Source organism: Eurosta solidaginis, chromosome 5, assembly GCF_040869045.1.
Source record: "Eurosta solidaginis isolate ZX-2024a chromosome 5, ASM4086904v1, whole genome shotgun sequence".
Lineage (NCBI taxonomy): Eukaryota > Metazoa > Arthropoda > Insecta > Diptera > Tephritidae > Eurosta > Eurosta solidaginis.
In genome coordinates, this window is record NC_090323.1 from 126,054,066 (window position 1) to 126,078,886 (window position 24,821).

Sequence of the window (24,821 nt, forward strand, 5' to 3'; positions counted from 1 at the left end):
TTTTTAATCGAAAAAGAAGGGAACGGACGTGAAAAAAGGGCCCCTAAATTGATGATTGCCTAGGGTCACATTGAGGGTTGATCCGACCCTGCAAAAATTCCATGGTATTTCCCCAAAAAAAATTTTCAGGGGCTGGATTCTCTAACTGTGAAAAACGGACAAATGTACACTTTAAATTTTCATGCGGTTTTGTAAGGTATTGTGTACATTGCTTTGCTGAATGAGCGCTGAATATAAAATTCATATGTTAGTGAGAAAATGTTTATCAAACGCCAGGAAAACAAAAAGTCATTGTGCAACAGTGCGCAAAGCGAGCAGTGGGGCAGTCATATGGCTCAGTGGTTAAAGGCATCTGCCTGGTATGAATGTTGGAGATTCGAGTTCAATACCCAGCTCCCGAGAAGCTAGCTGATGAAGAAGTGCAATTAAGACATGTCCTAGAAACCATCGCCGTTTGTAAACTTTGCAATTTTTCTCTAATATGAATAATAAACCAATGTAAAAAACAATATGAGCGAGTCTCGCTAATTAAATTTATTTATTATTTTGTATTTTTATTATAACTGATTTCTGGAAAAAAATTTCTATACTAAAAAATGCATGCATATATCCGGAACACTTGCGATAGATTGTGGAATAATCGAGAGCATATATCTCTTTTCTCACGTTCAACGTTACTATGGGAATTATTAAAAAATGGTTTAACAAAAACTGTCAAAAATTGAATCTGAAACACGAGGAAGCGCCAGAATACAAGCGAGTAGCGTTATCGTCGATGGGCTAGAGAACGTAGTAGAACAATTAGCAGAGGACATATGAAACACGAGGAAGCGCCAGAATACAAGCGAGTAGCGTTATCGTCGATGGGCTAGAGAACGTAGTAGAACAATTAGCAGAGGACACTTAACCAGAAGTGACACCAGAGGCGAAGCTACAATTATGTTTCAAAATATACTAAATTTTAGTTTCATAAAATTAGTTCATTTCTGGTATGAAATCTTAAGGATTGATCGTATGTAGCTCAGATTACAAGATCCGGGGATGAATTTTAGAGAAGCGTATCATGATCCTAAATCATTATCGACAGAACTATCCGAAATTCGCGAAGTAAAACGTGTAAGATGGCACCGCAAAATGCTCGGAGAATCGGCTTGAGATATTGGTCGTGCCGCAGAATGTGAAATTTCTCGCGTTCTGAAAAGTGTTCTCTATCGTCTCCAAACAGAAATACGTACAATATTTACACGACTAAATGACCTTCGGACTTAGAAGGAAATTGTAAGAACTTGGGTGAATTTTATAATACAGATTTCGATGGAGCAGAAATTTGTATCGAAATATTTCACTGCAAAATACTACTTCGCAGTAGAAAAGAAATTGAACCTAAGACTCCGTTACTTACTTTTATAAACTCGTATGGAGAAGATGTTTTTGCAAACTTGCGAGTAGGACTTCGAATACTCTTGACTATCTCAGTATCAGTTGCTAGCAGCGAACGTTCCTTCAGCAAATTATAACTGATTTTGCCATATTTACGATCAACGATGGGGCAAGGTCGTCTAAGTGATCTAACATTAGTAAGTGTGGAAAAAGAAAAATTTGAAATGATAAATTTTGACGATATCATTGATATATTTGATTCCACAAAGGCAAGGAAATTTTGCACAATATTTTGCCCCGAGAGCATGATAACCTCACTGCCACTGCCGCCCGCCCCTACTCCCACTAAACTCTTACTTATCAAGAGTCAACGTGGGAAGAGCCTTTGACACTTTTTTTTAATATTTCTCCAAACCATGGCTCAATTATTTGGTTGGCTCGTCTCATCAGCTGATTTTATCTTTTTCATTCCACTGGTATAGGGGATATCAAACGCAAAATGGAACCAACCCATTGACATTTATTTAATGCCGTGGTGGTAAATTTTTTATAAAAAAAAATAGCTTCATATCACTTTAAGTTATTTTCTTAGTAAATGCACCCAATTTGGCGTATAATTTTCCCACAACACACAAGAAGTGCAAAGTCCCACCAGCAAAAAGTTTCATTACTGAAAAATATCAGCGAGTCTGTAAAGGTTGCGGGGCAGGGCACGAGGTAAATTCGAATTAAACGGCAAATATTTTTGTTCTTGTTCTTCTAAAGAAATTTTAATGCTCGATTCAAAGGAAGCAGCACAGTTCCCAACTGAATGACCCATATTCCATTTAAAATATTCGCAGAAATACGTTCGACTGATTTACCCATACCTCTCGGTAAGCGAGTTTCTCAGTTGTACATCTTCTTGGAGGATCGACTGATGGAATCATTTCATCAGTTACGCGAGTTATTCAGTTTTTAGCTTTCTACGAACTTTCAGGCGGTGACACGTGTTTGTTTTTGTTTCTAGTGCCCTTTGCTCGTGTAACTGCGGAGCCGAACGTTGGCGTGCTTCAATTTTTGGTTTTCTTCTTTAGTACGATTTCAGAGTGCATTAGAAGTGGACATAGTGTACAAGTACAAGTGTGTTGACTTATCTGTCAAGCATTCTGACAGGCACTCGCTGGATTCGGAATGACAGCGAATTCAAAATGGATACCATTACCGAGTGCGCCGAATGATTGAAAAATTGAAAAAATCGATACGATTGGTAGTCAAAAATGTTGTCGTTGAGACCAAAAATGCGACTCTAGACCTGAGATTTCCATCAGGTGAGCGAGGCTGTTTGTAGTTTTGACGTTTATCGCTTAGTGAACACACTTGGTATAGGTACACTATGGAAGTGGAAGCAAATAAAAATTGAAAGTTAACTGGAATAGTATTAAAAGGTGAATTAAAAAAGTTACTTAATTTATAAATTGTGAAGTGTTGAGTGAATAAAAATTCAGGTGTGTATAGTAAACGTCATGAAAGGCGTTTGATAAACGCAGCAAAAAGAAAATTATTAGAAATAATTTTAATGATCTTAAACGAGCTCTAGTCGACTAGGTGAAGTCAAGAATTCCTGATGATGATTTCAAATTGAAATCGAAATATCGACCTAAATATAACGCTAAATATATACAACAAGTGTGTGTATTTCATTTAATGTGTGGCCTAGAGCTCGTTTAAGATCATTAAAATTATTTCAATTCAAAGGCCGAAAAAGCAACAAAAATAATATCAATTATTAGAAATTATAATTTAAATCAAAATAATGACGAACCTAATGAGTTGAATATCGAGAACTGTAGTTCAGAAAATTCTAACGAACGTGAAGGCAGCTTGACAGTTGATTTACAATAATGGGATGTGAGTAACAATATAACACGTGCAGCTTTTAATGGTTTATTGAGGGTTTTGAATAAGTGGCATTTGGAATTCCAACTTGTTCCGAGTCATTGATTACCAGGCAGGCCACCCTTATCAGAAATGTTTTACACGGGACATATTTACACCTAGGGATAGAAAATAAATTGCGTAGAATCAGTGATGTTATTAAAAACAAAGAGACAGTAGTGTTGGACATTGGTATTGACGGCGTTCCCTTGTACAAAAGCTCAGGACAATCTCTGTGCCCCATTTTAGGAAAGATTTTCCCTGACTTAAATACTGAGGTTATGTTATTTGGGGTTTATTTAGGCACCAAAAAACCATCTAGTGTAAATAATTATTTAAAAGATTTTGCGTCTGAATTATCAAATTCACTAAAAAACGGGTTGAATATAAATGGAAAAATCCTTGAAATAAAAATCAGAGTTAATATTTAAGTATATTAAAATTAAATATATTATACTTAAATTAAAAGAAATAGCAGTCACCGACTGATACTCATCGTGAGCGGACGTTTTTGCTTTGACTGTGCTTTTCTCTCTCTTCTTTTACTGAAGTTTTTTTTTCACTTTCCCGCCAACGTAGAAAAACGTGTGTGATTTATATTCTTTTGATCTCACTTTCGTTGTTTTGTGTAATATATTGGTGGTAAATATAGTGATATAATGGCCCCCGGGCCACCAAACTTGGGGGACAATCGGTACGCCTTGCTTGCCGATAGTCCCAAACCCAAAAGGAAAAAACCGACATATACACCTATAACCTATCCTAGCCTCCCCCAAAAAAAACAAGAAAACCCAAAATACATCACCATTGCAGCATCCGATCCATCAAAACCTCTTTCGAAATACTCATGCTTTGCCGTGCACAAAGCCATAGAAGGTATAAGCAAAGAAGTTATCTCAATTTCCGAACTACGTGACGGTAATCTGCTACTATTAGTGAAAACGCCTGAAATCGCACAAATATTCATGTCTACTAAAAAACTAAGTGGAATATGTGAAGTGAAAGTCAATTTCCAAGATAATCTCAACTTCACTAAGGGAACTATTTTCGCACCGTGCCTCAATGACGTTCCTGACACGGAAATCATCGAAAACATGAAAGACCAAGGAGTTGTTGCTATTTATAAATTCAGGAAATTAGTAAACAATGTCCAAGTACCTACAGGTGTTGTGCTCCTAACTTTCGACCTTTATAGTCTGCCTGAAAAAGAAAATGATACAAACAAGAAAGCTAGCAACAACGATCAAAATACAAAAAGTACAGCAACATCTTCAAATAAGAATACTAAAAATACAAATTCTAACCAAACCTCAAGTTCAAATAAAGCACAAAGCAATTCCCCGCATATACATCACAATTCAAATCACACACCCAACAATACCACAAACAACGAATCCCTTAGCATCTCCAAAGAGCAATATAATGCCCTCTCTTCTTTCGATTCTTCTTTGAATCACATTCTCAAAAACATTAATACCAACGCTGCATTAGTGAACTCTTCCTATCAACTCATCAGCGACCTCCAATCTCAATCTATCCCCATTCCCTCTTCCTACGAATACCAACCCAACATCTCACTACTAACCCAACCAACAACATTAATTAACAGCACATCTCTTACTGCAGCAAATGATACTGCAGTACCTCTCACTACAGATAATTCACAAGAAAACTGCATGACAGTCTCTGATGAAGAGTTTTAACTCTCCTCACTTGTCATACTTTTTCTCTTAACTTTTAAAATGTTTAAAGTTTTACAGTGGAACCTTAACGGGCTCTACAACAATTACACCGAATTAGAAATTCTCATTAAAGACCAAACACCAAGTTTTATTGCCTTGCAAGAAACACACATTGCCGCGAATAAAGACGCAGCCGTGCCGCAGAAATACACGGCTTATTTTTCTAACTTGACCCAAAATACCTCTAACAAACAGGGCATAGCTGCTTTAATCAAAAAGGGAATTCCACACAAAGTTGTGCCGATCCACTCAACTATCTCTGTTTTAGCAGTGGAAGTATGCGTTGGCTTTAATATAACAATTATTTGCATATATATCCCGCCTCATCAAAACTTTACATTAGCAGAGTTAAAACATATTTTAAATTCAGTATCCACTCCCATTATTATAGTGGGGGACTTTAACTCGTGGTCTCCACTCTGGGGCTCAGCACTTACCAGTTCTAGAGGTGCTATCTTAGAGAATCTCATAACTTCAGAAAACTTAATAGTTTTAAATGACAAGTCACCCACACATTTTTCTACGCATAAAACCTTTACGCATGTAGACTTATCTATTTGTTCGGCAACTATTGTCCCAAAGCTTACCTGTCGAACGCTCGACAACTTGTGTGGCAGCGATCACTTCCCAATCGTTACGGAATTAACCACTCCCTGTTCAGCCAAAGTCTTCCCAAAGCATAAGTTTTTAACTCACAAAGCGGACTGGCCCAAGTTCACGGATCTCATAACCACTTCCGTAGCTAATATACCAGCGTCAAGTAACGTTAACGAAGAGGCTGCAAACATTGCTAAAATCATACGTTCCGCGGCCCATCTCTCCATACCGCAAGCCACATATAGGCCGCGTAAAAAAGTGGTGCCCTACTGGTCTCAGGAGTTAGAAAATTTAAGGAACACAAAACAGCAAAACTGGAAAACGTATAAAAGAACGAGATCAGTAGAAAACCTCATATTATACAAACAATCAAACGCAGCTTTTCGCAAGAAATCGAAAGAAGCGAAACGGGATAGTTTCGAAAAGTTAACTTCAGCGATAACACCTAATTCAAGTACTAAGAAAATCTGGTCGGACATAAAAATGCTCACAGGAACTTCTTCCCACACCCCTATCAATTTTATCAGTAGCCAAAACGGTCCAATTTACGACTCTGCGCTAATGGCTGAGCACTTTGCATTCACCTGGTCCGACTACTCACTTGACTCAAATTTTAACGATATATTCGTCAATAAGAAATACGAGACCCTAGGGAACGTATACGATAAGCCTAACGCTACTACAGCAATCATTGAGTCTGACGTATCTCTTCTAGAATTCGAAGTAACAATTTCCAAACTGAAAGGGAAATCTCCAGGTCTGGATAGAAGTTCTTATGAAATGTTAAGAAATCTACCATCTGTGCTTAAACACAGGATAGTAAAGCTTTATAATAATATATTAACGACTGGAGTTTTCCCACAAGCCTGGAAGACAGCCTTAATAGTCCCGATTCCAAAATCAAGTAACCCTTCCACGGAAGTTTTGGACTTTCGACCAATATCTCTAATAAGCTGCATGAGCAAATTATTAGAAAAAATAGTATCGAAACGTATTATGTGGTATATAACGAATAACAGCCTCGTAAGTCCACATCAAGTTGCTTTCAAAGAAGGGCAAGGTACCACCGATGCCCTATTATACTTTGAAGACTCTTGTGCTGCTGCCTTATCAAACCGTAATCATCTATCAGGATTAAGCCTTGATTTCGAAAAGGCTTTTGATCGCATCGGAGTGCATGTCGTGTTACGTCAATTGAGCAAATGGAACTTCGGTACGAAGCTTTACAACTTTGTAAAATCATTTTTATCGAATCGAAAATTCAAAACAAAAGTAAACAATTCCTATTCAAACGTGCACGATCTGTATAACGGAATACCCCAAGGGTCCCCCTTATCAGTTACTTTATTCACTATTGCTTTCGATGAAATAAGCCAAATTATTTCAGCACATCAGTCTGTCTCGCATATCATGTACGCCGATGACGTTTTGGTCTTTTCCAAGCTGAATAATTTAAATTCTGCACAAAATATTTTTAATGCAATCTTGTCAGATATTGCGAGCTGGTCGCACTGTGCAGGAGCAAACTTATCACTTAACAAGTGCAGAACCTTCCACATTTGCAGAAAACACAAATGTAATAGCCTAAACCTAGTTTATAATAATATCAACATTACAAATGAGTCTAGCATAAGATTCCTAGGTATAATCTTTGACAAGAACTTCACATTTAAGGAACATTGTGTATATTTAAAAAAAAGCTTAGCTGCCAGGTTAAATATAGTTAAGTATTTATCTTCTAAACGGTGTCTAATTCACACGGAAATTCTTATCAATATCACGCGAGCTCTGATCCTTTCTAAAATCGATTATGGATTGCCAGTATACGGAAATTGTTCACAAACTAACCTCAATATGCTGTGCCCCACATACCACGCGGCCGTTCGTAGGAGCATTCGGGCTTTTCCAACATCACCTATCCGTTGTATCCTAGCAGAAGCTGGCCTTCCAAGCATTAATGAAAGAGTAAAATACGCGACAATGCGGCTGATACCTAAGTTATTTTCATGCAAGTCTTCTACATCAAGCTACAGTCATAACGGCATCCGCTAAGAAGACACCAAAGCGTAAAACGGCTATATTTAGGTGCACAGAGTACGCCAGAGAATTAGGAATAACAACCTTGCCACAAATTCAACCTGTTAGCAAAGCGCCTCCTTGGCATTTAAAGCACTCTTCATTCTTGTTATGGTTAAAAAAATTTCCCAAAATGAGCACAAGCTCCACTGAATACCAGCGCCTGTTTATAGAGTACACTGCCCCATTCCGAAAAGACTGGAAATTCATTTACACCGACGGCTCCAAATCCTCCGAGCACACTACATTTGCCGTTACTCACGCGGACGGGAGCACGATCTCGGCTGGAATACTTCCAACCTATTGCTCAGTTTTTACAGCTGAAGCGGCAGCCATCCACAATGCTTTAAAATCAGCTCTCGTAGCCAAAGAAAAAACAATTATCTGCTCAGATAGCATGTCCACAATATCCAGCGTTATGAACACTACAAACCAATCTGCCCTAATATCGGATATACGCAATTTGCTTATCGGCAACGACGCACAACTAAAAATAATGTGGGTCCCGGGCCACGCAGGCATTAAGGGAAATGAACTGGCTGATCAAAAAGCTAAAGACGCCCACAAACAACCTCTCTTGGGTTTTGATTACATGATAAGAAAGGATATTTTGAACCTTATAAATAAGTATCACAATTCCCAAAGAATCACTGACTGGAGCACTTTTCAACACCAATACGCCGAAATCAATCCCACAGCCACTAGGGCCATTTACCCATCAAATTGTCGTACAGGCGACATAACTGCCTTTGTTCGCCTCCGCATAGGACATACAACTGCCACACATTCTCACCTACTTAACGGAGGGAGGCCAATGCCCTGCCCATACTGTAAAACAGCACCTCTAACAACGAAACATCTTCTAGACAACTGCGAATACTTCAAAGAAACTAGAGAATCGTTATTTAACAGCGGAAACCCGTCAGAGTTGCTAAAATCTGTCTGCAAGGACAACATCGAAAAAATTGCAGAGTTTTTGATCAGAGCTGACATAAGGAAAACTATTTAAATTAATTATAAGTTTAGAATTACACTATCACCCCAATGCCAAATAATCTCTTCCGGGGAATTTCCCCCATCTCCATTCCTTCTATGTGGGAATGAGTGGGTACCCCTGAAGGGTTTAGTTGGTATTGACCTGTCTAATTATCTTACTTCCTTTTTTCACACAATTAAATTATTCTCATTATTAATATCAATTATTAATATATGCTGCAATATTATTTAAAGCTATAAGATCTCTTTTAATTTAAATCTAGCTTATTAAACCATATTTTATTAGAGAGCGAGCCGAAAGCCCTGGCAGCTAGCGCTCCTTTTGTATGTAGAATAGTAATTTTATTGCTATTGTTCATTTAATAAATAAATAAATAAAAGAAATAGATAAGCGTGCATTTACTATCCTTTATAACTGGGTGTACAGATAACATATAACTGACCGCTTCATATCTTCTGGTACATGAGCTCGCAACGCGCACAACTGATCACATCAAATAGTGGTTATAATAGTCATTCTTAAGGATAATTGATTCTTCATATTTCTTGGTATATGGGATGGTATTGCGTAAAATTGATCAACCCATAGTCATGAGTATATGAGCACGTAATACGTGCAAATGATCACTACAAGGAATGGGTATGCGAGCAAGTATAAAGGTCAGACAATAAGTTCATATTCTTGGGTATATATTTAGGTAAGGCGCGAGCTTTATGAATTTCGTAGGACATCCTGTGTTAAATTTCAGCAAAGAATTCAGCGGCATTGCCCTCACTTTTGCTATTACCAACTCCTTTCCTAGTGATTACCTTTTGCTGCTGGGGTTTTATGTTTTTTCGCCATTCCATTCGCCTAAAACCAACACTCTGATTTTCACAATCTGAACAAAGCTGTGTCGTTGCTGTAGAGGTGAGCGAACCATATACTTGAACCATGCTCCAAACATAATTAAAGTATCTTAAAAATCAATGTTGCTTTCTTTTACGGCATTATCGAAAGGGACACTCAGGGAGCCTGAAAACTTTTTTGTTTATCAGTTTTGAAAACATAGTAAATATTTTTTGCCATCAAAAATTTGGAATATTCCTAGTACGAATCTTTGAAAAAATTATATATACTATGTAATATATGTCTTGGATGCGATGTGTCTCTACATGCCACCAACCATATTTTCAATTGTAATGGTAAGCCAACGCCTCTAACAAGAATGTTCTTTTGAATCTATAACTTTTCTTGGACTTCCGTTAGAGGATATCGATGGCAATTTGTGTGTGAAGCATTGCTACAAGAAGAAGAAGCAGAACAGAGCAAAAAATAAGAGCCATATGTTTTATACCTTGATACATATAAGCCACGATTAACTCAACAACTGATGTTAAACCTCATTGATAGTTCCATACAGTGGGATCAATCACTGAAGCGAATATTCATTTCGGCCGGTATTAAATTAAGTAGACTAATGGTAGGCATACTTGAAAAGTCTAGATTTAGAGTTTGTTCAATTTATATCTAGGTGTGCGATATAACAGATTTTATTCTATAACTACTAACCTATATTTCAGAGTGTCTGATATTCAATTCAATTTTCTTCAAGATCATATTTGGTTCACTTAATCCGTTTAAGTTATGCTTTTAGGTGTGCATGTATGTAGATGAGAGTGTATATAAGTATGTACATATACACACACATACATGATATTTTCATCAATTCACATCACCATTTAGGCAAGGTAGGTACGTAGCTACATAGGTATATATAGATATGTATGTATACTTTTTTAATACTTCATAATCAACTTTAATTATAATATATACGTACATATAGTATTTAGGTTTTTTTATATTTATATAATTTTTATATTTTTGATATCACTTTACACAGAATTATTTTAACTCCGCCGTTTGTATGTATAATGCAAGGTTCACAGATTTTACTTTACCATTCTTAACTTTGTACCTCTTGATTTTGATTCGTTGCTTTCCTTTATTTCTAAGTACTAAATTTTTTTTCGGGTTTTTCTGCTTTTTTTTTTTTTTTGCAAATTTACATACATACTATGTACTTATGTATTAAGGTGTTCTTTTTATATCTGTCGTACACAAATTATTAAAATTTCTTGTCGCTGCACATCTCATCGCACTCATACAATAGCATAATACGAACTTAGTATACATCTGTGTATGTACATATATACACGAACACAGAAATGCATAAGTATGTTTTCATCGTATCCTTATTGCACACTAAGAAACACTTTTACATATATTGCCTTGTGCGCGCAAATTCGCTTAATTTTTAAACTTTGTATGCTTTTATTAAACAATTGCGGTTCTCTCTGGATTCACATGCATTATCTTTTATTTCAGCAATTTCCAAACACAACCGAACGCGGGGAACTTCGAGCAGCAACTGATTTCATTTTGTAAAACGCAACATTTTTTTACTGCCACTAGAGCAGCAATAGGTTTATCTACGTTTAGCTCTATTCATCAGCAGGATGCTGTATCCTTTGAGTGAAGTTTCGATTGAGAATACTCATTAGGCCAATTCATGCTGATTCATTTTATTTGGTATAAAACTGAGAACAGATTAACCAGTTTTGCCTTTATTATTGTAGTACCTACCCCACAAGGAAGGAGTTACACACATCCATATGTATATACGTATGTATGTATAAAATTTTGTACACCATTACATCCGAATTTATAAACTTAAAGCTTTGCATCCACTTCAAATGAAAAAGGAAAAGTCCATTTAAAAAGGCTTTAGAAAAACTTCGTTTGTCAAATAGTATCCAACTCTCAAGAAAGCTTATATTCAGGGGACCCTAGTTTCGCCTAGTGATAGAACTTTTAAAAAAGTATTAAAATTGTTATTCATAAAAATTTACAAAAAGTGTTTTATAGTTTTAATTTAGCAGAAAACAAGTAAGGAAGTTTAAGAAAACTTTATATACATAGTTGTGTGCTCTTACATATTTATAATAATTCTCAACGATTATTTCCCTTCAAATCCAGACCGAACAGCCGCATGACACACGGAGTTTTTATTTTCGTTTGCTGAGGCGTTCAAAGGCAGGGATTTGTTAAGCGTCGAGATCTAAAACTGCTTAGCTACAGACAATTTTTAAACTCATCAGCTAAGTAAAGCACTTATACGGTTGGATTAAATACTACTGACATATAAATAGTTTGCAAATAGCGAATAGTTTGTTCATATGTATTTAATTAGCGAGCTTTGCTCATATTGCTTTATACAATGGTTTTTGTAATTGATATTAGAGAAAAATTGTAAGTTTACAAACGGCGATGGTTACTAGGACATGTTTCTGAATTTCACTTCTTCATCAGCTAGCTTTTCGGGAGCTGAGCGTTGAACTCGAGTATCCAACATTCATATCAGTGCAAGCCTTTTAGCTGCTACGCCATATGAATGTTCCGTTGTTCGCTGTACAATTGGTCTCTAAGAGTTGCCTTTTTTGTTTATAAATTATGAGGTTGCTAATTATTGAGAGAAGAAAGAATAGATTGTTTAATGCTAAAAGGCGATTCCGAACTATCAATTGCGCTTGAGTGAGAGTTGTAATCTTGACACTGACTGCAGAAGGGCTCATTAACTAAAAATTAGTTCTACACTCTGTCAGGAAAGGAGGCTAACCATTTTCTCTTTCGCCGAGAAATAACTTTAAAGTTGGCTTCGCTTAGTAGAAACGGACTACAGACCAAACCGTTAACTAATTTGATCATAAAAATGACTCCAAGCATCTCCCTACGACTGGCAAAACTAGAAAGGCTGGTGTTGGTGTTGTGTAAATTAATAAATATCAATTAATAACTCGAGGTTTAAAGTTCAGAATCTGTATATTAATACGCTAACAAAATTTCCATACAAACAATTGACAGGCGGTTTCGCATAGTTAGCATACGTAAAATCATATAAAAGTGATATGAATCGATTTGTATAGATCAGCCGCAGTGCATAGGCCTATTTTTGTTAACAAATATTACTCTATTTGTTTATAATTAATAGAAACAGTTTTTTGTAAATCCAACAATCTCTCCAAATATGGATATTTACTTTCTTGCACAAAAGCGCGCCATCTTTGGACAAAATATGTTAGTGCTCTAAGACACCAACCTACATAAGCGTACGCGTTACACGGTGAAAGATTAAAACATGGTTTCCCATTGTTGCCACTTACTTATAATAGCCTCTACCAAAAAATTGTTCCAAAATAATTTGTAGCGTACCAAAAAATCTTAAATAGAATTAATTTTTGACCGGCCCATTTTTTGTGGCAAATTTCACTTACACGTGAATACATAAGTCTTTATTTAACAGATTCTTTGTTTTTTATTTTAGTTGTTTTCAAAAAAAACATGAAATCACAAATAATGAGTTAACTTTTGTTGAAACTAACTAATTTATTTATAACAATTAATGGCAAATTTGCCCGAAAATGTTTTTGCATTTGCAGATTTAATCCTCATTTTAGATAAAGTACGCCTTATACTGAACAAAAAAAAAGTTACAAAAATATAACATTAAATTTTTTATATTGCCTTTTATGCTAATTTATTTTATTTCTTATTTTATTTTATTATATATTCTCTTATTTCAAATTGGTTTATTATTATTTAAATGCAACTTGACTGAATCGGAAAGTTTCATGTTGTATATTAAACGAAACAAAAAAACGTCCCAAAAACGTTTTTGATTTTAGGTCAAAGCGGCAACCGGCATCATAGCGGCCGTATTGCATAGGCAGTATATTATCCACTATCTATATATTAATACGCTAACATAATTTCCATACAATCAATTGACAGGCTGCTTCGCATATTTAGCATACGTAAAATCATATAAAAGTTATATGAATCGATTCGTATGGATCAGCCGCATTTTTGTAAATTCGAACAATTCATTAATTATCGAAATTCATTTTCGTGCACAAGCGCGCCATCTTTGGGAACAATTATCTAGGTGTTCTAATGCGAATTTCAAAGACCTAAACCTTGATGTATCCCCGCTAAACTCGAAAGCACAAATGTTTCGCCTACATAAAAATATGGTTTTCCATTGTTGCCACTTACCTATAAATAGCCTCTACCAAAATCCTAAAAAATTGTTCCAAAATAATTTGTAGCGTACCAAAAAATCTTAAATAGCAATAATTTTTGACCGGCCCATTTATTGTTGCAAATTTCACTTACACGTGAATACATAAGTCTTTATTTAACAGATTCTTTGTTTTTTATTTTAGTTGTTTTCAAAAAAACATGAAATCACAAATAATGAGTTTACTTTTGTTGAAACTAACTAATTTATTTATAACAATTAATGGCAAATTTGGCCGAAAATGTTTTTGCATTTGCAGATTTAATCCTCATTTTAGATAAAGTACTAAACAAAAAAAAAAAGTTACAAAAATATAACATTGAATTTTTTATATTGCCTTTTATGCTAATTTATTTTATTTCTTATTTTATTTTATTATATATTCTCTTATTTCAAATTGGTTTATTATTATTTAAATGCAACTTGACTGAATCGGAAAATTTCACGTTGTATATTAAACGAAAAAAAATGTCCCTTGATTTTAGGTGAAAACGGCAACCGGCATCATGGCGGCCGTATTGCATAGGCAGTATATTACCCACTATATTTAGTATTAGGCTAACTTTGTTGGATTATATATCCATTAATCGGATGCTTAGATCCCATAACCCTAATATGTTTATGTCGCTTAAAGTTATGAAATCAATTTTACTTTAGTAAATATGTTTGCGTGAATAATTTCAATGTTTTTGGTTTGTTTTTCTTTTCTTTCTAATTTATTCTGCTTTGTTATATCTTAGTATTATATTGTTCACAGACGATATTTTATGGTAGATATGGTGATATATATTCATGAAATGGAGTGTTTACAAATTTAATACAAATTAATTACGTACATAGATCTCAATGGGAATCCCAACATTAAATATCCGAACATTAGAATCTTCATATTTCCACAATGATCACATTAAAACCCGGAAAAAAGTCTAAGTGCACTTATTGCGTTTTTATATGGAACTGTTTATTCACTTCACTTAATTTTTTCGCAATTTAAGTACTTTATTTTTTTTTCTTTAATTAAACATTTTTTTAGTAAACTCTGCCTTCTTTCTCATTACATAATTCTTTTATATTTTAATTTTATTTTTTATGAAGGTATCCTCTATTCTACTCGAAATTTTTGTTTTGTGTCACACTTACATATTAGATATGTATTTATACAAAATTAAACGGGTGGCGTGAAATAGGTTAAATTCCTTTAGCGAATTTCTTCGTTTTTATACTCAGCTGAGCAGAGCTCACAGAGTATATTAACTTTGTTCCCACAACGGTAATCCGTAACGGCATAAACTAATCGAGATAGATATAGACTTCTATATATCAAAATGATCTAGGCGATCCGTTCGTCCGTCCGTAAACACGATAACTTGAGTAACTTTTCAGGTATCTTGATGAAATTTGGTACGTAGGTTCCTGGGCGCTCATCTCAGATCGCTATTTAAAATGAACGAAATCGGACTACAACCACGCCCACTTTTTCGATATCGAAAATTTCGACAAACCGAAAAAGTGCGACAATTCATGACCAAAGCCGGATATAGCGATGGAACTTGGTAGGTGCGTTAACCTTATGCTGCAAAACAGAAAATTAGTAAAATTTTGGACAATGGGCGTGGCACCGCCCACTTTTAAAAGAAGGTAATTTAAAAGTTTTGCAAGCTGTAATTTCGCAGTCGTTGAATATGTATATCATGATGAAATTTGGCAGGCATGTTCCTCCTATTACTATATGTGTGGCTAAATAAAAATTAGCAAAATCGGATGACGAACACGCCCACTTTTAAAAAAAAATTTTTTAAAGTCAAATTTTAACAAAAAATTTAATATCTTTACAGTAAATTATGTCAACATTCAACTCCAGTAATGATATGGTGTAACAAAATACAAAAATAAAAGAAAATTTCAAAATGGGCGTGGCTCCGCCCTTTTTCATTTAATTCGTCTAGAATACTTTTAAGGCCATAAGTCGAAAAAAAATTTACCAATCCTTGTGAAATTTGGTAGGTTCATAGATTCTATGACGATAACTATTTTCTGTGAAAATGGGCGAAATCGGTTGAATCCACGCCCAGTTTTTATACACAGTCGACCGTCTGCCCTTCCGCTCGGCCGTTAACACGATAACTTGAGCAAAAATCGATATATCTTTTCTAAACTTAGTTCACTTACTTATCCGAACTCGCTTTTTTTGGTATAAAAAATGGCTATATTCTGCTATAATTCTATACAAATATGAAAAAAGGGATGAAACATGGTAATTGGATTTGTTTATTGACGCAAAATAAAACTTTAGAAAAAACTTTGAAAAAAGGGTGTGACACCTACCATATTAAGTGGAAGAAAATGAAAAAGTTCTGGAGGGCGAAATTAAAAGCTCTTGGAATCTTGGAAGGAATACTGTTCGTGGTATAAACTATATAAATAAATTAGCGGTACCCGACAATTGATGTTCTGGGTCACCCTGGTGCACATTTTGGTCAATACTTCGAAAACGCCTTCACATATACAACTAAGGGCCACTCCCTTTTAAAACCCTCATTAGTACCTTTAATTTGATACCCATATCGTACAAACACATTCTAGAGTCACCCCTGGTCCACCTTTATGGCGATATCTCGAAAAGGCGTCCACCTATAGAACTAAGGCCCACTACGTTTTAAATAATCATTAACACCTTTCATTTGATACCCATATCGTACACGCGAATTGTAGAGTCACGCCTGGTCCACCTTTATGGCGATATCTCGAAAAGGCGTCCACCTATAAAACTAAGGCCCACTCCCTTTTAAAATACTCATTAACACCTTTCATATTATACCCATATCGTACAAACACATCCTACAATCACCCCTGGGGCCCTATTCAGTAACTGTGAGTTTTATAATGTACACTTTTTCGTCATATAATTTGTGTGAAAGAAAAATGTACATTTCAAAACTCATAGTTACTGGATAGGGCCCCTGGTCCATCTTTATGCCGATCTCGAAAAGGCGTCCACCTATAGAACTAATGCTCACTCCCTTTTAAAATACTCATTAACACCTTTCATTTGATACCCATATCGTACAAACATATCCTAGAGTCCCCCTGACCCAGCTTTATGGCGATATCTCGAACAGGCGTCCACCTATAGAACTAAGGCTCACTCCCTTTTAAAATACTCATTAACACCTTTCATTTGCTACCCATATCGTACAAACAAATTCTAGAGTCAGCCCTGGTCCACCTTTATGGCGATATCCCGAAATGGCGCCCACCTATAGAACTATGGCGCACTCCCTTTTAAAATACTCTTTAATACCTTCCATTTGATACCAATGTCACACAAACACATTCCAGGTTTACCCTAGGTTCATTTTCCTACATTGTGATTTTCCCTTATTTTGTCTCCAAAGCTCTCAGCTGAGTATGTAATGTTCGGTTACACCCGAACTTAGCCTTCCTTACTTGTTAACTAAAAGTTTATGTTTTTTGAATTATGACACTATTGAAGTAAATGGGCGATATATGTATATGGGTGATATAGGCCTATTGGGGAACCGAGCTCCCAAAACTAACTTGGGTAGCGCGCCAACGGGGACCTTCCTGGTGGTGTGGAAAAACCTATTTTTCAATTCAATTTCAAGTAATTTCACCATAATTCTATGTCAATTTCATTTGATTTTACATAATTTTTATATTTTTGTTTAAGTAGCTCCATACCAAAACGTTATAATTACAAGTAAAAAGTTTGTAGAAATTTTAAGAAAATACAATCAAAAAGTACAAAGCCTTAGATCAAATTCAAAATTTTAAAGAAAAAGTTAAGTAAGTTAGACCAATTTGCTATATTTCCAACACTTGGTGCATAGACTGAGTTGAAAAAAATACACGCTGGTCGAATTTCGACCAGAGGCGATACTAGTTTTTTTTAATAACCGAAAGCACTTGCTTTTTCGGTTAATTTCAAAACTAAACTTAACTTACAAACTACTCGATTTTTAATCCTAACCTACAGCCGCCACCATCGCAGTCGCTGCTGGTATCGCCGCTGGGAAGAGTTCCCGGAACGCCGCGCTGTAACTGGCTTGTGATGATGTTGTGGAATTTGCAGATGTTCGAAATACGATATCTGCATGAATTCACTCCCACGATTTGAGGAAGTTGTTATGATTGCTCAACATTAATACGAACTGCCCTGCAGCTACATGTTGGTTTTGAACAGGCATGCTTAACCAACGAACCGATATCATTTCGTTACGATAATTAACGTTAATAAACGAAACAAAGCCATTTCGTTTCGTTTATTAACGTTAAGATCGTCAAATTAACGAAATGATTTTGTTTCGTTTTCTGCCATATCAAAACGAAATCAAATCGATAATGTTGATTATTAATTTCGAACTATGCTGGTAAAGCTGATTGATGGCGGAGTCATTAAAGGTGAAAGCATTAGCCAAGCTGATTGCAACTTTTCTCATGAGTTTTGACAGTACGAACATTTCTCAGAGTATTTTTTACATTACCACAAAGAATTACACAAACATATTACATGGAGTTTGTGTGTGTATGTCCGCTCGCTGTTACCACCTTACGGCTTCACCATGGCTATAGCATTGCCAGCACAGTTCAAACATAAAGTATCACGTTTTTGTTAACGTTTTTAACGTTAACAAAAGCTTTTCGTTTCGGTTAAAAACGAGATACAATTTATCTTGATAATTTCTTTATCGATAATATTTCGAAGTGTTTCAACAGAAACGGTGGAAATTTTTTGATAAACGATTAGCTTAACGTTAAGGTGCATCCCTGGTGTTGAATTGCAGATTCGCAGTAATTAGCGAATGCTGGCTGGCCGCTAATGAATTTCTTATTTTGATCGCCAGCTCTAAGATACAAATTTGCTGACTTTGTTTATGCGCTAGTTTAGCGGCTGGCCTTGGGCTGCAGGTGTTAACTCCTTCCCTTCTAAATGAAGGCTTTCAATGACAGCTTGCATAACGTGTTTTTGGCGTTTCCTGTTTTGCTTCTGTCGCAGTTTGAGGAGGGAGTAGCCACAGACCAGAATTGCGATAGATGGCCAGATAGTATTGGCCACACTACGGTTCTCGTCTCCATTCTTGCAATGTACCCCAAGTTTTGCATATTCATTCTTTTAAGGTATGGTAGGCTCAATAAATCTCGATGGTTGATAATATTGGCAATTGTTGTCGTCGCAGAATTTGGCAATTTCGTCAACATACCATTGTTGTTATAAATCAAGTTCGATTGATTTGAACCTCGTCCTCAAAGGTTATAAGGTAAGTACCAGTAAAGGTTTTCTCAGTACCATCATTTGACTTGATCACAGCGGTATTGTCGTTGATAACTACGATACCTTCATCAACAAATGTAACGGGCTCAATATGGCTGGGGCGCGTGCTGCAGTGAGCCACACTTCCCTAGTGTAGTTGTTGTACACATGTTGTATTTTGTAGCTTTTTGCAATATGTGGATGTGAGTGCTGTAATACAGTTGCCAATAGCCAAAATCTGATTGTCACAGTCAGCGACGTTGTTGTTGTTGCCAAAGTGCAGGACAGTTGTGTTGAACGGGAAGCAAGATGACTCTTTTACATACTAATATAGGTTTCGGATACATTATTAAAAAATATAAAAAATTATTGTCTAACAGGACCCTAATACTAGATACCTCCATTAAGTCTGTTATTGTTGTATTGTAGAGTGCATGTTAATTATATTTTTTACATCTTCAAAATTCAATATTGAGGGATTAATGCCGCCAATCCTTGCAAGGGCAAAGGCTGAAATCAAGATTTCAATTTCAGAAATTAAAACTCTATTTCTGGCGAGCAATGTTTCGTATAAATGATTAGTGTCAATCTCCTTAACTTTATCATTGTTTGTGATTAAGTTCACTGCATTTGTTAACTCCTTTATTATTATTATTTTTTTTTTACTTCTCTGTTTATTTGCCTTTTTCCTGAATTAATTAGCTCTTGTTGTTGAAATTTTAAATTTCTAAATCATCGAAATCTGGTGCTCCCGCTATAACTTTCAAAGCTGTCCCTAAAATGTTTATGCATTTATTCTACATTGGTTACCCTAAAATTAAAAATTAAAATTGTTTTGTTGTCCTTGTGGACCACCCTCCCTTTAATTAAGACTGTGGTCCCCATGTCCGCTTCTACCTTTTCCTCTATGTAGAGGGGTATCAACTTATTCCCTAATCTTTTATTGGTTTTCACCAGTAAACGCTCCCCCACCTCGAACACTCTATTTTGTCTGGAGGGTTAATCCTCTCCAGCAGTGTTTGTTGGGCTTTCTGTATTCTATCCATTATTTCATTTCGCATATCCTGTGGCGTGACGTGAATCACATCAATGGGTTTTCTGCCGGTTACAGAATGAATAGTTCGATTTTATTCGGACGTAGCCAACAATATAAGCTCAATTGTTTCGTCAATTTTTTCTCCAATTTTAGGCATCTCGCAATCTCTGCAAGTGTTTTGTGGAAACGCTCAACCTGACCATTAGAGCTACTGTAAAGCGGAGGCGTAATCACAATATCGACATCAAACTGAGTTTTTAACAGAGATTTTATCGTTTCGGAATTTAGCGATGCCTCATTATCGCAGTAGACAGTCCTCGTACCCGGAAGTATGTTCATAAGCTGCAGAATTGGGCCTTTCAAATCTACAATAGTACGGGATGGTACGTGCTGTACCACCGCAAATTTAGAAAACTTATCCAGACAAGTGAGAAAGTACTTTAGCTTAGTCATTTTTGGAAAGTAGTAGTCACAGAGGATCTGCTTCACATTTTCTTGAGCTGCTCTGTGAGCACGGTTGTGTTCAGCCGTAATTGAAAACAAAAACGGTGTCCAATTCAAAATAAGTTATGAATTAAAAAAAAAAAAACAGTGTTTTTTCAAAATGCTATAACTTTTTCAAAAATTTACCGTTTGGGAACTTTTTTTTTTAAATTTGTTTTTAAATGTACTTTTCGGAAAAAACCCAAAAAAAATTTTAAAGTTGTTTTTTCAATTAAATAAAAAAAAAAAATCGGCCCACTCCGGGATTAGTGGGGATGATTGCAGAATTGATTGAAGTTTTTTATGAAAAAAAAAACATGGCGAAATTCGAAAAATTTCGAAAAACTGAAAAATTACAAAAAAAAACTTTAAAAATTTTTTTGTATTTTTTTCCAAAAAGTACATTTAAAAACAAATTTAAAAAAAAAGATCCCAAACGGTCAATTTTTGAAAAAGTCAGCATTTTGAAAACAAAAACGGTGTTTTTTTTTAAATTCATAACTTTTTTTGAGTTGGATGAAAAAATTTAAAAAAATTCTGAAAAACGTCATTCGTAAGCTAGAAAAAGAAGAAAAACTTTCAGCCAATTCTAAAGGGGTCGGGTTTAAAATTGGTCGAAATGGGATGGAATACCCCATACATATATATCTAAGCAATTGAAAACAAAATTTTTTTCTCAGCTTCATATTTGTATAAATTATTATAAATGCATAAATAGTAGAGAATAATTTCTAAAAGACAAGCGGATTTTGAGTAGGTGCACAGCAATACCTCATTATCGCAGTAGACAGTCCTCGTACTTGGAAGTATGTTCATTAGCTGCAGAATTGGGCCTTTCAAATCTACAATAGTACGGGATGGTACGTGCTGTACCACCGCAAATTTAGAAAACTTATCCAGACAAGTGAGAAAGTACTTTTTGTCTGTGGAGAAAATGTCAATATGTAGCATCTCTCCAGCATAGGACGGTGTGGGGGTTACCCCTAGTGCCTTGGAAACTATTTCGGTTGCTAGCTTAGTCATTTTTGGAAAGTAGTAGTCACAGAGGATCTGCTTCACGTTTTCTTGAGCTGCTCTGTGAGGACGGTTGTGTTCAGCCGTAATTGAAAACAAAAACGGTGTCCAACTCAAAATAAGTTATGAATTAAAAAAAAAAAAAAACAGTGTTTTTTTCAAAATGCTATAAATTTTTCAAAAATTTACCGTTTGGGATCTTTTTTTTTTTAAATTTGTTTTTAAATGTACTTTTCGGAAAAAATACAAAAAAATGTTTAAAGTTTTTTTTTTTCAATTAAATAAAAAAACAAAAAAAATTGGCCCACTCCGGGATTAGTGGGGATGATTGCAGAATTGATTGAAGTTTTTTATGAGAAAAAAAAACATGGCGAAATTCGAAAAATTTCGAAAAACTGAAAAATTACAAAAAAAAAACTAAAAATGTTTTTGTATTTTTTCCGAAAAGTACATTTAAATAAACTTAAAAAAAAAAAGGTCCCAAACGGTCAATTTTTGAAAAAGTTATAGCATTTTGAAAACAAAAACGGTGTTTTTTTAAAAATTCATAACTTTTTTTGAGTTGGATGAAAAAATTTAAAAAAATTCTGAAAAACGTCTTTCGTAAGCTAGAAAAAGAAGAACAACTTTTAGCCAATTCTAAAGGGGTCGGGTTCAAAATTGGTCGAAATGGGATGGAATACCCCATATATATCTAAGCAATTGAAAACAAAATTTTTTTCTCAGCTTCATATTTGTATAAATTATTATAAATGCATAAATAGTAGAGAATAATTTCTAAAAGACAAGCGGATTTTGAGTAGGTGCACACATTTAAAATCCGGCTGTGTAATAAGTAAAATAGGTAAAATAATTGTTAAATTTAAAATTTTGATGCGAAAAATAATTGTTAAATAAAACCTAATACAAAACATTATTAAAAAACAAAATGTAAAAATAATAAAAGTATCAAGGTCAGCATATTAGAAACAAAGCACACAAACTCTTTCACTTTCACATCAAGTTATCGTAAAATACCAAAAGCATTTAAAGCTCAAACAAAGAGTCTCACACAATTTACCAGACAATTATATAAGCCTGTTTTTCTAAGGCGGATGGTGTAGCATTATGCGTCATGCCCACCTATGCAATACATTTGCGGCATTATGCATCATGAACTTCTATGCCAATGCATTTTTTATGAACCGGCCACACGCAGTCATAGCGCAGTCATATTGCAATATAGTGCGACATAAATTACATTGACCCGACACAGCGGGAAGCCAACATCAATTGAATGCCGAATAAGAAACCCTTGCCATTTCACACCTTCACATTTTTGCTCAGTTACTCACCCCGGTCAATACACTTGCCGATCGGAATGTCTAATTGTCAGTGTTAGTTTGTCACCAAAATATTCACACACAACTAATTTAAATTGTTTACTTTGTTAATGTGAATCACCCAAATATTCACACACAAACATTTTACATGGTTTACATAAATAGCAATCTGCTGACTTTGCATACTATTATTACAAATGTACATATTTTTAGTTTGTTAGTATTAGAATAATTATGAATGTGTAGGTTAAGAAATTATGTATAAAAGAGAAAGAATTTCTTTAATAAAATTTATGATTGTCAGAAATTGAAGCTGAAACATTCCTCTTATTAATTTTAATATTTCAATAGGTACAGCTTTATATGATCCAAGGCCAGCTGTAGCGGAGTTCCTTCGCAAGAAAGAGAGGCGTTACGCGAGAACCTGATCTCACCTTGTACTCCGACAGGGATTTCGTTCGGAAGTTTTTTCGTAAAGATGGCGGTTTGTGATTTTATAATCATATGATTAATAGACGAATTGTCATTTTTATTATACCACATCGAAGTATTGTGGCAGATACCTAACAAAATAAGTATTTTGTATGGAAAACTTTGAACTCCTAAATATTTTAATATAAATATGTGTATAAGACTGAAAAATTCACCTATATGTGATGAAATTTATTTCAAATTTGTTTAACGTTCAATGTGAATTTAAGCACTTTTTTGTTATTGTTATATTAATTTATTAATTACATTGTTTGTGTATCAATAAATAAGAAAAAATAAATTTGGTCCTTTTTTTTGAGTTTTGGTCCATTTTTGGTCCAAAAAAAACATGCTGTGGCAACCGTGGTTGTGACTCACTCATACCAAAACATTTGCAATAAAACAAGTAATCCCAGGAATAGTTATTTTTCATATCCAACTTATTACATACCTACTTGCCCAAAATTTTTTTATTATATGCTGACAAAAATCCTCGAGCACGTGCAGAATTTGTAGAATTTATATATGTCACGGAAGTCGTGAGCACCTATGTTCTTTTCCATATAAATCGTCATTGACAGTATATTTGATGAACTATCATTCATTCGTTGATAAATTTCTTCGATTACCACCAAAAAACTTCATTAGAATTAGCAAGTTATATATTTTTTGACATTTTGGGGAAATCATGTATGTTCAGAAAATTTCTGACATTATTTCAGTTAGGTGTTTTTGACGCATTTTCGAAATTTAGTTGTGGCCAGATTATGATACGTGGCCACGGCGGACTACTACGTGGCCATTTGGCCACCTTCGTATTACTTAAAAAATGCCCTAAATCTTACAGTTTATATCACAGTCCTAATTGTTCTAATAAAAAGCGTGTTAAGATTTGATGGTATAATTAAGAACATTTAGGACCTCCTTTTCTTGCTATCACAATGTAACTGAACAGTCAAGTTCTTCTATTCGAGTGTTAACTAACTTAAAATCATATTTTGTTGTGACCATGGTACAATTAACAGGTAAAAGCATCAGAGTTGCATTTTACATGTTTTTTCATTCGAGGCTGGCCATAGATTTGTTTTATTGTTTAAATTGTTTATTTACATTTTTTGTTTATTTTCATTTTTTGTTTATTTACATTTGCTGTGAAAAATTAATATTTCGCAGTTTTTTTTTCAAATAATTTACTAATTAATACAATAGAATTTCTTTTTACACGGAAATAAGTTTTAGTAAAACATTTTGTGTGGAAGCTCCAAATAGATTACACAAACAAATCCGAAACAGTAACTAAAACCAGGAAGAATTCACTGCGGCTTACCATGTACGCAAATCTTTATAATTGGAATTAACCGATTTTGAGGATAATACTGCATTTGCTGCGCATCT

The 24,821-nt window shown here is 34.9% G+C and overlaps 1 protein-coding gene across 1 annotated transcript in view; it reads right to left on the reverse strand.

Moving 5' to 3' along the window:
• Positions 1–11,264, reverse strand: part of Dscam4 (Down syndrome cell adhesion molecule 4) — a 2,049,237-nt gene extending 2,037,973 nt beyond the window's left edge. Inside the window, 1 exon segment of the mRNA XM_067787909.1 lies at positions 10,261–11,264. The gene's annotated coding sequence lies outside the window, so the exon portion shown is untranslated.
• Between the last annotated feature and the right edge of the window lie 13,557 nt (positions 11,265–24,821).